Below are 13,117 nucleotides of genomic sequence, written 5' to 3' on the forward strand. Positions count from 1 at the left end.
CTGTCCTGGGCTTGGGGAGAAAAAAGGCCACCCTGCCTCTTTGTTGTGTCCATCAAGGAACAGGCAACCAATTGTGACTTCTCCAGCTCCCACAAAAGAGCAATTTGCTGCTTTGCCAACAGCAGGACCTGAATAGACTAGCCCTTGTGCTGAGAGTATGCTGAACCAATTCTCTGCACCAAGCCCAGAGCAGCCCCAGCATGCTCGAGAGCCACGTCCTGTGCAGGCCAAATCCCCTGGGGGCGGGAAGTCTTCCATGCAGCTGGAGATGGCTTGGGTATGAAAGAGTCAGTCAGTAGCTTGGCCATTAAAATGCATAATGCATAAAAGCCAAGTTATTTTTTCAAAGAGGTAAATTAATCCTAATCTCTGCCTTAGACATTCAGATTCATTGACTCTCCGGAGGCTTAAAGACAATATCAAAACACCTGGTTAATTTAATTGATTCCCCCAAGTTCCTTAGCCAGCTTTTGCCCAACATCCAAACAGGTGATAGGACTACATTGTTGGTACCCAAAAAACCAGATTTTTGGCAATGAATGACTGTTTCCCAAAAAAAGTCAGGGACCCTCAAAACCAGTTCTTCCATGTTCTGACTTTCATATTTCGTATCACCTGGAAATGAGAGAAGAAGGTAGACCTGTCTGCTTCTGAACTGGCCCTTTCAACTCATTCCAAGGCCATTTGGACGCCACTTAAAGAGCTAGTCTATCCTCCCATACAAAACCAATTGATAGTCTGTTGTCAGGATTTTGCTTCACTTTCTGGCTATTACTGAATAGACATATATATATCTTTTTAAAGAGATAATGGATCATGAAAAGAAGAGCAAGATTTCCTGAAACCAATGTTCATGCAACCCCTGGGAAATCCACTGCTAAGTGTACATAGTGAGAGTCTTGGGAATGCAGACAGCTCTTTAAAAGCCTTTCCTTCAAAGCATTGTAATCATTTTAAGCAAGTAAATAAAGCAGCATTCACTCCAGCCTCACCTGCAGTTGGAGGCAGAGAACCACAAAGGCGCCTGGTGTTCCTGGGGTCCTAGGCCAGCTCTTCCTGTCTCCACGTTGCTGCCCTGTTCCTCACAGGGGTACAGACAATGCATTTTTTGCCAGCAAATATCCAACATTTACCTTAACAGGATGCAATCTATGAGTTTCATTCTCCAGTTGAAGGAACCACCAGGGGAAATGCTTCTGTTTTCATTAGGCTCCCAAAAAACCAGCTCTTATACACACACCCTGCCAAGAAGGGCAGGCACACAGGTGGCAGCTTGCACACTGTGACACCTGGGGCTGCTCATGCCTGGCTTGGGCTGCTGTTCCCTTTAGCTGCCACAGCCATTAGCACAGGAGGCAATAATTCAACCGGTATTAACTGAGGGCTTACGTGTGCCAGGCTCAGTGTAAATATTGCGGATATAGCAATGAATGAAAAAGACGAGGTCTTTGCTCCAGGGTAGTTTATTTTCTATAAGAGGAAACAGAAAATAAACAATAAAATAATAAATAGATGTGATCATTGCAAGCACTGTTAGGGCCTTAGTGAAAATGAAATCGGGGGACATGACAGTGAGTGACTTGTGTTACGTTGGGTTTCAAGGGAATCCTCTCTGGAGAGATAATTGAGCTCCTTGAGGCTGAGTGATGAAGGCAGAAGGAATAAAACACATGAGAGGATGGGCAGAGGGCGGAAGCAGTCGTGGCCTTAGAAAAAGATCCACAAACTCTGCCAAGCCCATCACAGGCTGTTAGACTTACCAGAATGGGTGCCTAGGAGACCAATTTACCATTGAGACACACAGCAGAGAGCGAACTGCGGCCCTGGAGTTCATCTCACGCAACCTCTTATTTTAAAACCAAAAATCAAAAGCTTAGAAGACAATGTGTGATTTGTCCTAGTGACATGGCTTCAGGTAGGTGTGGCAGGTTCAGGGACAGGGTGGGGGCTATGAGGAGGTGGTGACATTCTCAGGTAAAACAGCCTTTCTGGAACCTCTAAAATTACAGTGGGCTACTTCACAACAGCGAAGGAAGACCCTGAATTCTCATAAGAGATAACTGCCTAAAGTGGTCAGGATAGGCCCAGTTATATAACAATAATGAATAACTCCAAAATCTGAGTAACTTAAAAGCAATGCAGGTTGCTTACCTTGGGTCAGCAGAAAGGGTTTGTTTATCACAGTCAATTCACCATCCTGAGCACTCCCTGGAGGGCTGGGGGAGCTCTGGAGGGTCTCACATTGGCAATGAGCTATTCCAACTCAGAGGATGCGTGTCAATTTGCTCACAAGTCATTGGCCAGGACTACTCAAATGGTCCCTCCCAATCCCAAGGAGGTTAGGATATGCAGCCCACACATGTTCCCATGAGAGAGAAATGGAAGTTCTTTGACAAATTGTATTTATAACTATACACTAAGTTCTTCTACACTCTACAGGCTGCACCAGCAAATAGAAAAACCCTCCATAGGACCGAAAAACAGGCCTTTCATTTTCTGTCCTAGAAAAAGTTGAGGCACTGTCGGGAATAAATTAACCAGAGAACTGATAAGGAGAGAAATCCCCAACAGGCGATCACTGTTACTGTCAATAGTAGGATGGAGAGCGGAAGTGTGGTTGGCTGAGGAGGAAGAGGCCGTGCTAAAATCTGGGAGGCAGTTCCCAGGGCTCTCATGGGTTTGGATCCTGGATGTAAGAATATTAGGAGTAGGAACCCTAAAAGGTATCCTAATACGTAGTTAGTAGGAAGTCTTAACATTATTGGAAGACGGCTTCAATAGTGAACTGGCTCCAGAGGGAGTCTTGGCTCTGACACAGAATCTGCTCACCTTCAACCTTCTAGAGCTGTTTTCCTGCCAGGTAAGGCTGTCTAAACAAGTAAACTCAATCCATGCCTCCCCTGGGACAAGAAATACTGAAATAAGACCCACGCACACGCTCATACCAGCCAGACCTTGCCTTGGAAATAGGCACATACAGATTGCTGCCTGCCCATGCCTCAGGCACCTGCAGCCCACCTACACTTTCCATCTTCTGCCTCTCCTGGCCTTAGCGAGCTGGTGCTATGTGGTGCTGATTGCACCAGTGCTGCATCTGGTCCAAGATACAGAGAAACGCCCCAAACATTCACACGTGCACACATGTACCCTCTCTAATCCAAACACAATGTGAATATTGAAGAAGAGAATTATCTTCTGTCCTCTTTTGCCCCACATAAGCGTCTATAACAGAGGTTTAGGGCTCTGATCCCGAAGGCCACAGTGAGATGAGTTTAAAAGTTCAGTCCAGGGACCCAGCACTTCAAAGAAACCAACAACAGAGTTCTAGTCACATGAACCCCAAGAATATGTTGGTTTTTTTTTTTTTGAGGACGGTTAGCCCTGAGCTAACAGCCACTTCCAGTCCTCCTCTTTTTGCTCAGGAAGACTGGCCCTGAGATAACATCTGTGCCCATCTACTTCTACTTTATATGTGGGATGCCTGCCACAGCATGGCTTGATGAGCGTTGCGTAGGTCCACACCCAGGATCCAAACTGGTGAACCCGGGCCACAGAAGCAGAATATGTGAACTTAACCACTGCATCACCAGGAGAGCCCCTTGGGTTTTTTCTTGTTTCTTTTTTATTTTTTTTGAGGAAGATCAACCCTGAGCTAACATCTGCTGCTAATCCTCCTCTTTTTGCTGAGGAAGACTAGCCCTGAGCTAATATCCGTGCCCATCTTCCTCTAATTTATGTGTGGGACGCCTACCACAGCATGGCTCGCCAAGCGGTGCCATGTCCACACCCGGGATCTGACCCAGCAAACGCCAGGCTGCCGAGAGGCAGAACATGTGCACTTAACAGCTGCGCCACCAGGCCGGCCCCCTTGGTTATTTTTAAATCTTCAAAATCTGCCCACTTTTTCCACATCCATCATTCTCAGAATCCTCTTTACCAAAGCCCCCTGTTAGAAGGGGAAGCATTCCAAAATCACGTACACTTAATGGCTACAGAATTCTTCACCACTTTTCCATGTAAATTGTGCAAAAAAGCTGGCTTTACAGCAGGATGTCAAAATGGCCTCAGCCTACTGGCCTCTCTATGTGAGACACTGGACTCCTTCTTGAGGAAAATCCTCCCAATGACCTTTTTCAGCACATAATTAGAGTGTGAGGTTTTCTTAAGCCCTGTGCTAAAATGTTTCTGCTCTAAACCCATTGGCAATCTGAAGTCTCCTGTGATTACTGGAGATTGCTGTGCCACTTCTCAGAGTTCAAAAGCCAAGCAGGCAAATACCACTGGGCTTTGGGGACCCGCGGCGCTGAGGTGTTTGCCAGACTAAAATGCTTTCTCATTAGAACTACACAAAATCTGCAGTTACTGGTCTGCTGAGACTTTTGAGAGAATTCCTATACATTTTCTTCACCTCACAAAGAATCTGCAGGAGTTCACAGACCACCCCCCACCTCCCCGACCCCCATCTGGCTCAATTTCGTCAAGGCTCGTTTTAATCATATTAAAGTGTCACATCTGGGGGATAAACTTTTTCATGAGGCCGCACATATGGTCTTTACGAGGGACTTTTAATGCTGATTCATGAGCTGTCTCCTGTTCAAGTTGAGGTTCTGATTCAGCTTCTCAGTTATCTCTCCCACCTCTCTCCTTTCTCCCTCCACCCCATCCCTTCCCCACCTGCACCATTAGCACTTGTCCTACAGTTTCACCACTTCCACAGTTGGGGAAGAAATTCTCCTTCTCCATCTACTGTGCAACTCACTTCCTCCATTGAGTCATCCAAGAGCATTGGTTTCTCCAGCTAAGAAGTAGTTTTTCAGGCGTGGTACACGCTCACTCCTCCAAGCAGCCTGCCAAATTTCTCTCTCTTTATAAGCTCAAGCCCCACCAAAATGCCCCTATTCAGTGTCACCTTCCCAAGTTAATACAAGAAAGGACTCTTTGCTGATGTGCAAATGGATAGTAGTGGGTTACTGGTATTGACTACAAGGTCATTATCACCATCGAGGTCACAACTAACATTTCTGAGGGCTTACTCTATGTCAGACTCTAATCTATTTCTCTTCCTATATCATCTCACTCAATCCTAAAAACAAATGCATGAAAGGGCAACTATTATGATCCCCACCTTAGAGAGGAGGACACTGAGGCTCAAAGAGAGTAAATATCTTACCCAAGGTCATACAGCCAGTGAGAGGTAGAGCTAGGATAAAAACTCAGACATCCTGACTCCCAAACTCAATCTCTTAGCAGCAGAATTTCGAAGCGATTCATAGAGAAACACAAAAGGTGTTTCCCCAGGAAAGGATGCTCTGTTGACCTATGACTTACCATTTTCTGCTCTTTCCTTCTTTCCTCCTGAGGAACAAAGGAACTCATCCACCTTGCCCAATGGCAGGGATCTCAGTGAGGGAGCAGGTGGCCTGCCTTCCAACCCAGCACAGGCCTCACTTCCACACACAGTCTAATGATCAGATTTCCATTCCCCATGCTGTGGGAACAGAAGGTAGACACAACCCGCAGCTTTCACAGTCTTGGGCTCCTCTGGGACCTGTCAGCATCTTCATTTAGTCCTTATGTAGGCCTGCACCTTGAAGGAAAGACCAGCCACCAGCTTCCGTTATAACAGAATGAAAACCAAAGTTCTCAGCTTGACCTCAGTTCCCAGCTGGCCACGAAATAGACCAGGATGGAATCCTTGCTCCCACCTCGGCAGAGTCAAGATGTGTGCTTTGGTGTAAGTCTCTGAGTGTCAGTTACATGGAGGCGGGGCTGCTCTACACTTGCAATGAGCAGTGGTGTTAAAGCACAGTCTTGTCACACAGGCCTCATACGTTAGTCCTTTCTCTGGAGATGGGTGGTCTGCCCTTTTGTCCTGGCTTTAGTGAGCTGCACTGTAAGGATCTCCAAATCCTACAGGCTCCTCGGCTCCTCATTGATCCTGATTCTGGGAGCTTTGACATTCTCATTGGTTCCAGTTTCGTTGAGTCCCTCATCCCTGTCCTTCACTTTACCTCTCTCATTCCTGACACCACGTCCAGGTGTTCCTTGTTTAACCCCCGCCTCAGGGCCCAAGAGCCTAGCACATGTATATGGGGCTCCTCCGGGGCACAAGGGTATGGCCCACCATGTGTTTGAGCAGCAAACTCATGGCAGACCCAAGGCAAGATTATTAAGCAGGTGGCTTTTGCTTCAGCACACCCACCAAATGTGCCCAGCCTCTCCCACTTCTGGTTTGTCTCCTAGACAACTTCTGGCACTGGTTTCCTTGCTCTTGTACTCAGAGATTTTAAGTAGTACTTTATGGCTCACAGAATTAAGCATAAATTCTTGCTGAGGCATTCCAAACCCACCCCACCCCTTCCTCTGGCCAACCTTTGGTTTCATCCTCACTACACCTCTCCATGGAAACCCTGCCCCAGCCGAGCAGAAGCAATGCCAGCTCCTGTATAGCCCCTGACTTGAGCAAGTCCCTCCATCTCTCAGGACTTCAGGCTCACCTGAAAATTGCAGAGGATCTCTAAAGCCCTTTCCCCAAAATACTCAGTTCTCAGACTTGAGAAAATGGGGCCTCATTTGACAGCAACAGGGCTAGGCAGCCAGAACATTTTTTTCACTTGGGGGGAGTTATTTTTGAGCTCACATTAACCTTAAAGAAACTGCCACTTGATTTTATCTAGCGTCACCTTGACGTCTGCTTCAGGATGACTGTCTATCTCTGGTCCCTGAGTGGCCCCTACTCTATGGACAGGCCACTGTGGAATCATGAGTGCCCTCACATCACTCCAGGCCAGGCCAAAGACTCGTCAGGGTCTGGAATGATCCAGTAATAAAAATGGACTAAAGCTAAAGTTGCTACAAGAGAGAGAATATTCATGAATGAGATTTTCCTTACTGCGCTAACATCAGGAAGTGAATCATTCAACCTCCCACCCACCAGAAATTCCTCCCATTAGATCTGCAGGATTCGCCATCTGACAGTTTTTATATCCAGTGGGGGAACAGGAAGGCAGGTCCCCTACAGTGGGTGTTAAAATGAACAGGCTCTGGCAACGTGAAGAACCTCTTATTTCTCTAAGAAGGATTGGAGACAGAGAAGGAAATGCATGGGCATAACATGCAGGTTTTTATATACCATATGAGAGTATAAGTCAAACTCAATTTACGAATTATGGCTTGAATGCTAATACCCATTTCTATACAAAGCCACAAGCCTCTTTTTTTTTTTTAAGAGTTTATAATGCTGTGTTTACTCCAGGCAAGAAGACAGGAACTGAGAAAAACAAAACATTATGGAAGCTAAACCTGCTATAGAAACCTCCGAGTCCTGTTTTTACAAGTTACACATATTCTTTGCTCAAAGGTAAATAGGTCCTGGCCCACACTTAGCCATTTCCAGAAATTGCTTTCCTCCTTTTTTTACTCTTCATTTCTGGATATGGAGCTCAAGGGACACGTGAACCCCCCAAAACAGTATCCACGTCCTTGTAGGTATGTGTATATGTGTATTCCGTTAGGAAAGGAACACATAAGTTTCATTCAACACCAAAAGGATTCAGAACCCCAACAAAGGTCAAGGACTCACCATCCTAATAGGAGGTCCTCATCTATCTTAGGGCAAGAAAGTAGATGAAATTGAGCCCACACGGATATCTCTGGATTACACAAACGATATCAGGAGGGACTCCCAATGGATATCTGCAACTTGTATCCTCAATGCTCTGTTAGGACTCTACATTAAATTCAAACTATCTGGTTTCAATTCAAAAATATATTTATTAGACACCTACTTATGCTTGGATTGTGTTGGGCATTAGTGATACAATTGGTATGCACCAGTATGGCAATGTGGGCTTCTAAAACATTGAACTTCTTCCATACTGCCCCAGCCAACGTCCCCTCCCTCTGGTAACCCTGGAATTTCCCCAAATCCCTCAACTAAGGGTTGATACCTGGCAGGAAAGGGCCTCCAGGTCCCTCCTCAGTGCCACAGTCAGCATCTGGGTGGGTTAATTGCTCCCAGGGTCACAGTCTCTGTTAACATTTTGAATATCGGCCCTGGATATAGTCATGAGCAAAAACTGGACTGGTCCTTGCCCTCTTTTCACTACCAGTCTGTATTAACCAAAGTAATTAATAAAAGCTGCTGTGAGAACACCAAAATCTTAGTTGCTTAATACAATAAAAGTTTATTTCTCATAATCCCACACAGCCTGGCAGTATACCATCAGGACCCAGGCTTTGATGTGGACTACCTCACTTCCATGATACTCTATTGGTCAGAACCCAATCACATGGCCAATCTAACTGCAAGGGAGGCTGGGAAATGTAGTCTTCCTGTGTGCCCAGAAAGTAAACAAGATTGGTAAGCATCTAGTCATCTCTGACACACAGTCTGAACTTATAGCCTATTAATTAAACAATCACATTAATAAATGTAAAATGGTACCTGTGACAAGCTTCTCTCTCACTCTGTTACCACAGGTCATCTGTTTTAAAGGAGTGCTTCTCAAAGATTAGGTGCATCTGAAACCTGGAGAGCTGGCTGAACCTGGATTTCTGCTCCACATCCCTACCCCCATGGATTTCTGATTCAGTAGGTCTGGGGGCAGGTCTAAGTACTTGGTTTCTAAGAATTTCCTAAGTGATACTCATACCAGGACCACACTTTGATTCCTAAGCTAGAGTTGTCCCAGCTCAGCAAAGAGGGCCTGGACCAGGAACGACTCTCTCCTTCCCCTGCTTGGCGCTTCTGAAGCCCTTCTCGCCTCTCTCGGGTTTCCATTCCCCCTCTGGGGTTTTGGCATTTAGGTAGGGTTGCTATCTCTCTGACGGATGTGAGGAGGGCCTGGGCCCTTCAAGGCTAATTGCATCTTACAACAGCTGCGTTTGGTGTCCCCTCTTTCTCTGCCCAGAGTCCTTGCCAAAAATCAGATCTCTCCAAAGACAGACAGGGCCACGAGGCCACACTGTGGGGAGGCCTTCTTCAACAACTCTCCTCTCCTTTTCTGCTCCTTTCCTTTCCCCACTCACAGCAAAACGCAACAACCCTCACTTTCTTTTTGAATATTAACTCTGGCCAGAAGGAACCACATACTAACAATTTTATTCTAACCAGGAACTAGCAAATCAAATTTTATCTGAGGGGCCGGCCCAGTGGCACAGCGGTTAAGTTCGCACGTTCCACTTCTCAGTGGCCTGGGGTTCGCCCGTTCAGATCCCGGGTGCAGACATGGTACCGCTTGGCACACTATGCTTTGGTAGGCGTCCCACACATAAAATAAAGGGAGATGGGCACAGATGTTAGCTCAAGGCCAGGCTTCCTCAGCAAAAAAGAGGAGGATTGGCAGTAGTTAGCTCAGGCTAATCTTCCTCAAAAAAAAAAAAAAATTTTACCTGAAATAATGACTCTTTAGTTTCTATTAGAATCCTGACTCACCAGATGTCAATGAACCCATTGCCTGCTGTGTCTTTTTCGTGTCCACACATCTGTGCTTTCATACGGTCCACAGACAGCCCATGTAGTAGAGTCAGATAGAATTGACTTCAAACCCTCTCACTATCTGCTGCTATGTGACCCTGAGTCTCAATTTTCTCATTCATGAAATGGGGTAGCAAAGCCAACCTCGTAAAGCTCTTTTGGTGGTGAAACGAGATGAATGACGTGGAAGCTCCAGGCAAAGACAAGGCTGAACCGCAGTCTGTGGCCTGGGTTGTATTTTTCAGGTACCCCACACACAGAGAATATTAGTCACTCAAGATGCAGCCTCACTGTCAAGTTCTGGCAGCATTAAACGGTGAGAGAGCGAACATAGATGTCTTTACATGTTTTACTCCAGATCTCAACTCTAGCTGTGTCACGCTAGACAAAGAAAACACTTAACCTCTCTGTGACCCTTTGCCACCTGTAAGAAGGGAAATTTAGTTACCATCTTGCTTTTCCTGAGGGTAGTCTACAAATAAATAGAAAAGAAGATTAAATTCTTTGAGCTCCTGGAAAGGAGTATTCTATAAATTCAAACAAAATTACATAGTCCTACAATATCAAAAAGTGAACTATTTCATGCAAACTTGTTTTTTAGGTGAAAGATTTGTCTCTCAGGAAAGAAGTATCTACAAATAATGCCCACTGCAATTTGAAGTGGGAGGCTGGGTTTTGGTTTGGGGTTGGTTGGTTTTGTTTTAGCTGATTTATATCCAGGTGGGGCTGACCCTGAAAGTCCTAACCTGTGATACAATCCCTAAATATTTAGACAGCTTCAATAGCAACTTGGGGATTGACCATCGCTGCATCATTCAGGAGGGGGCAGGCATCACTGTTTTAATCCAGGGCTGAGTCCTAATGTCCTCTCTCCCATTACTGCACCCGGAGCACGTGGACCACTCAGTGTGTGCTCCTACATCCTCTAGAATCTGGAAATATGCAAAAGCAGTGCTGCTGCTGAAAATAAATTAGGAGAACTGGTGCCATCCATCAGGAAATTGAGTATTTAACATAATGTGCTTTTCCAGCTTACAGAACTCTGTGAACGACATCATTTCACTCTGTTAATGACAGGAGATGAATCATTCCTGCTTCAGTTAGCCAGTGAAGCTCCATTTTCCATCCGAGGGAGTTCTCCTGCAGCAGAAATTGTCTCTCCTGAGGGCAGCACTGGAAAGGCCTCCCAACACTCAGAATTTCACAACAGGCCTGGACCAGACAGGGAAGGTCAGCGCAACTCAGCACATGAGGAACACATGTCCCCCAGGCTGGGAATTCAAAAACATGGCGTCCCTTCCACTTCACGCTCCTGGGAAGAATAAATCATCAGAGATCTCTGTGTGTTTTGTTTGCTCCCAGTTCCTCTCTGCCTTGTACAAACAGAGAGAATGAGACTTAAACATCCCAATTATCAATCCTGATGCACAGTAAAATGAGAACTTGCCAGCGTAGAATCTAGCAAACAATATTGTATCACCAAGTGGATTCTGATGCATTTGAATGGACACATTTTGTAATCTATCTTCCTCCCTACACCACCCCAAATCACTCCTTCCATAGGGTCACTGATTTTAAGTAGGGACACTTGATTAGAGGCAAAAATGCAAAGCCACAAAACAAGAAAGGACGTGGTCATCCCTGCACAGACGGGGAGCCCTCCAGGGCTGACAGGGGGCGGGGGGACCAGACCGGACCTCCCTACCCACAGAGGGAGCCTGTCCCCAAGCCCCTGTTTAGCACACATTTCACATGGAACACTGTATCCTAATTGGGTTGTGTGCAGGGAAAACAAGCAAGGCTGAGTTGAGGGGTGGGGCTTCTAGGTGAGAAGACACCACGCTAAAGCACAAAAGGACCCAGAACAAATGCCAAGGAAGGGCAAACTGATTGTTCACCAGCACTGACAGGGGAAGAATAGTGGGTTAATTACATGCAAAAAGAGGGAGAGCAGGAAGGAAGAGAGGGGAGAAAGGAGGGAGGAAGGCAGGAGAGAGACAGAGAGAAAGTGGAAGAATAAGAAAGAGCTATAGGGCAGCTTGTGCTGTATTTGGACAGGATCCTTCTTCCTCTCTCCAAACTGTAAGCAAAATGATGGTTAACCCTGATGTTGAAAGCAGATTTGATTTTATCCCTGTCTTTCTACACTACTCGTCCCCACCCCACCCCCCATACATACACACACAGAATGCAGAAAGTTTAGTAATTTTCAGCTTGAGAGTTTGAAATGCTCCATCTCCTGTGAACCACAGGTTCAAATTCCAGCAGAAAAATTCGAGCTCTCCTCCTTTAATGGCTGCTGACTGGGAGTGTATTCACTTTACTTTCTTCTTCTAGGTCCAAGTGGGTGAATTTCCAGTCTGTAGCAAGATTCTCTGTTATTTATTGGCATAGATAGGACAAAGACAGGCGTGTTATTATGATGGCAAAAGAGCAAAAGATCTAAAATGCGCGACGGAGAAAACATTTTAGCAACTTGCTTGTCTCCGTAAGAAGTAACCATGTGTTAACCTAGGTGAGCATGAGGTGAAAGGTCTCGATCCCAGGCATCAGTAGAAGTTGGTTAGAACCAAATCCCACCTAGGAGATGCCAAAGCAGGAAATTCCAACATATTCATATTTGCTTCTGACCACTCATGATTTTAACAGAGGTGTAACATCTTTAGTAAAAACAAATGATTAATTGTGACTATAAGATGAAAACAAGGCCATCATTAGTGGTTCCAGAGCCCATTAGTGGTCAAGATCATTGGCTCTGGAACAGGACAGCCCAGATCCTCTCCCTGATCCATCACTTATTGAAGGGTGTGATCTTGGGCAAGTCACTCAGCCTCTCTGTGCTTCAGTTTTCTCATTTGTAAATGGGGCAAACAATAGTACCAAGATCACTGAGTTATTGAAATATTTAAAATAAGTGAAGTAATACACATACAGCACTGAGGAACAAGGCCTGGCCCGTAGTACCAACCTGAAACTGACAGCTCTCATAATTTCAAACACATCCGCTAGGGGATGGAGAAGTGATTTTCGAGGAATGGGGAGGAAGGAGGGAGGAAAAAAGGGCACCACTGTCTACCTTGTTTTTAAGGATTGCTACTCAAAATACGAGTTGTTACAAGGGATGTGTGTTGCCTATGTGAATGGTGTGAACGTTTAACAAAAAAAGTTAAGGACAACTGAAACATGGGCGTGTTAGTTTAGTTTTAGTTAGTTTAGTAATTAACGGGGAACGTTCACCATACATAGACACATAGCTGAAAGAAGTTATTTCATTTCCAACTACATTACCTTCCAGACCCTACTAGCTAAATGTCAGCTGTGAATAAAGAAAACCATGATCCTCACAGTTTAGAGGGGTCACAGCCTAAAAAGAAAAGATACATTGCAAGGTAAAGCCACAAGCACTGTGTCAGGGCATCTTCAAAGTGCTGGCAGATCACAGAAGGGGAAATTATTGACTCCACCTGGGGCATCCAGGAGGACAATGTGTGCTGGGTCCTGAAAGGTATGTGTTAGTTCTCTAGAGGATAAGAAAGTCCTGTACGGCAAATTGGGACAAGATTGTGAAGGGCTTTATATGATATTCTGAAGAAGATGAACTTTATCCTATAGACATTGGGGGACCTATCAAGAGTTTAC

Source organism: Equus quagga, chromosome 9 (genome assembly GCF_021613505.1).
Source record: "Equus quagga isolate Etosha38 chromosome 9, UCLA_HA_Equagga_1.0, whole genome shotgun sequence".
NCBI lineage: Eukaryota > Metazoa > Chordata > Mammalia > Perissodactyla > Equidae > Equus > Equus quagga.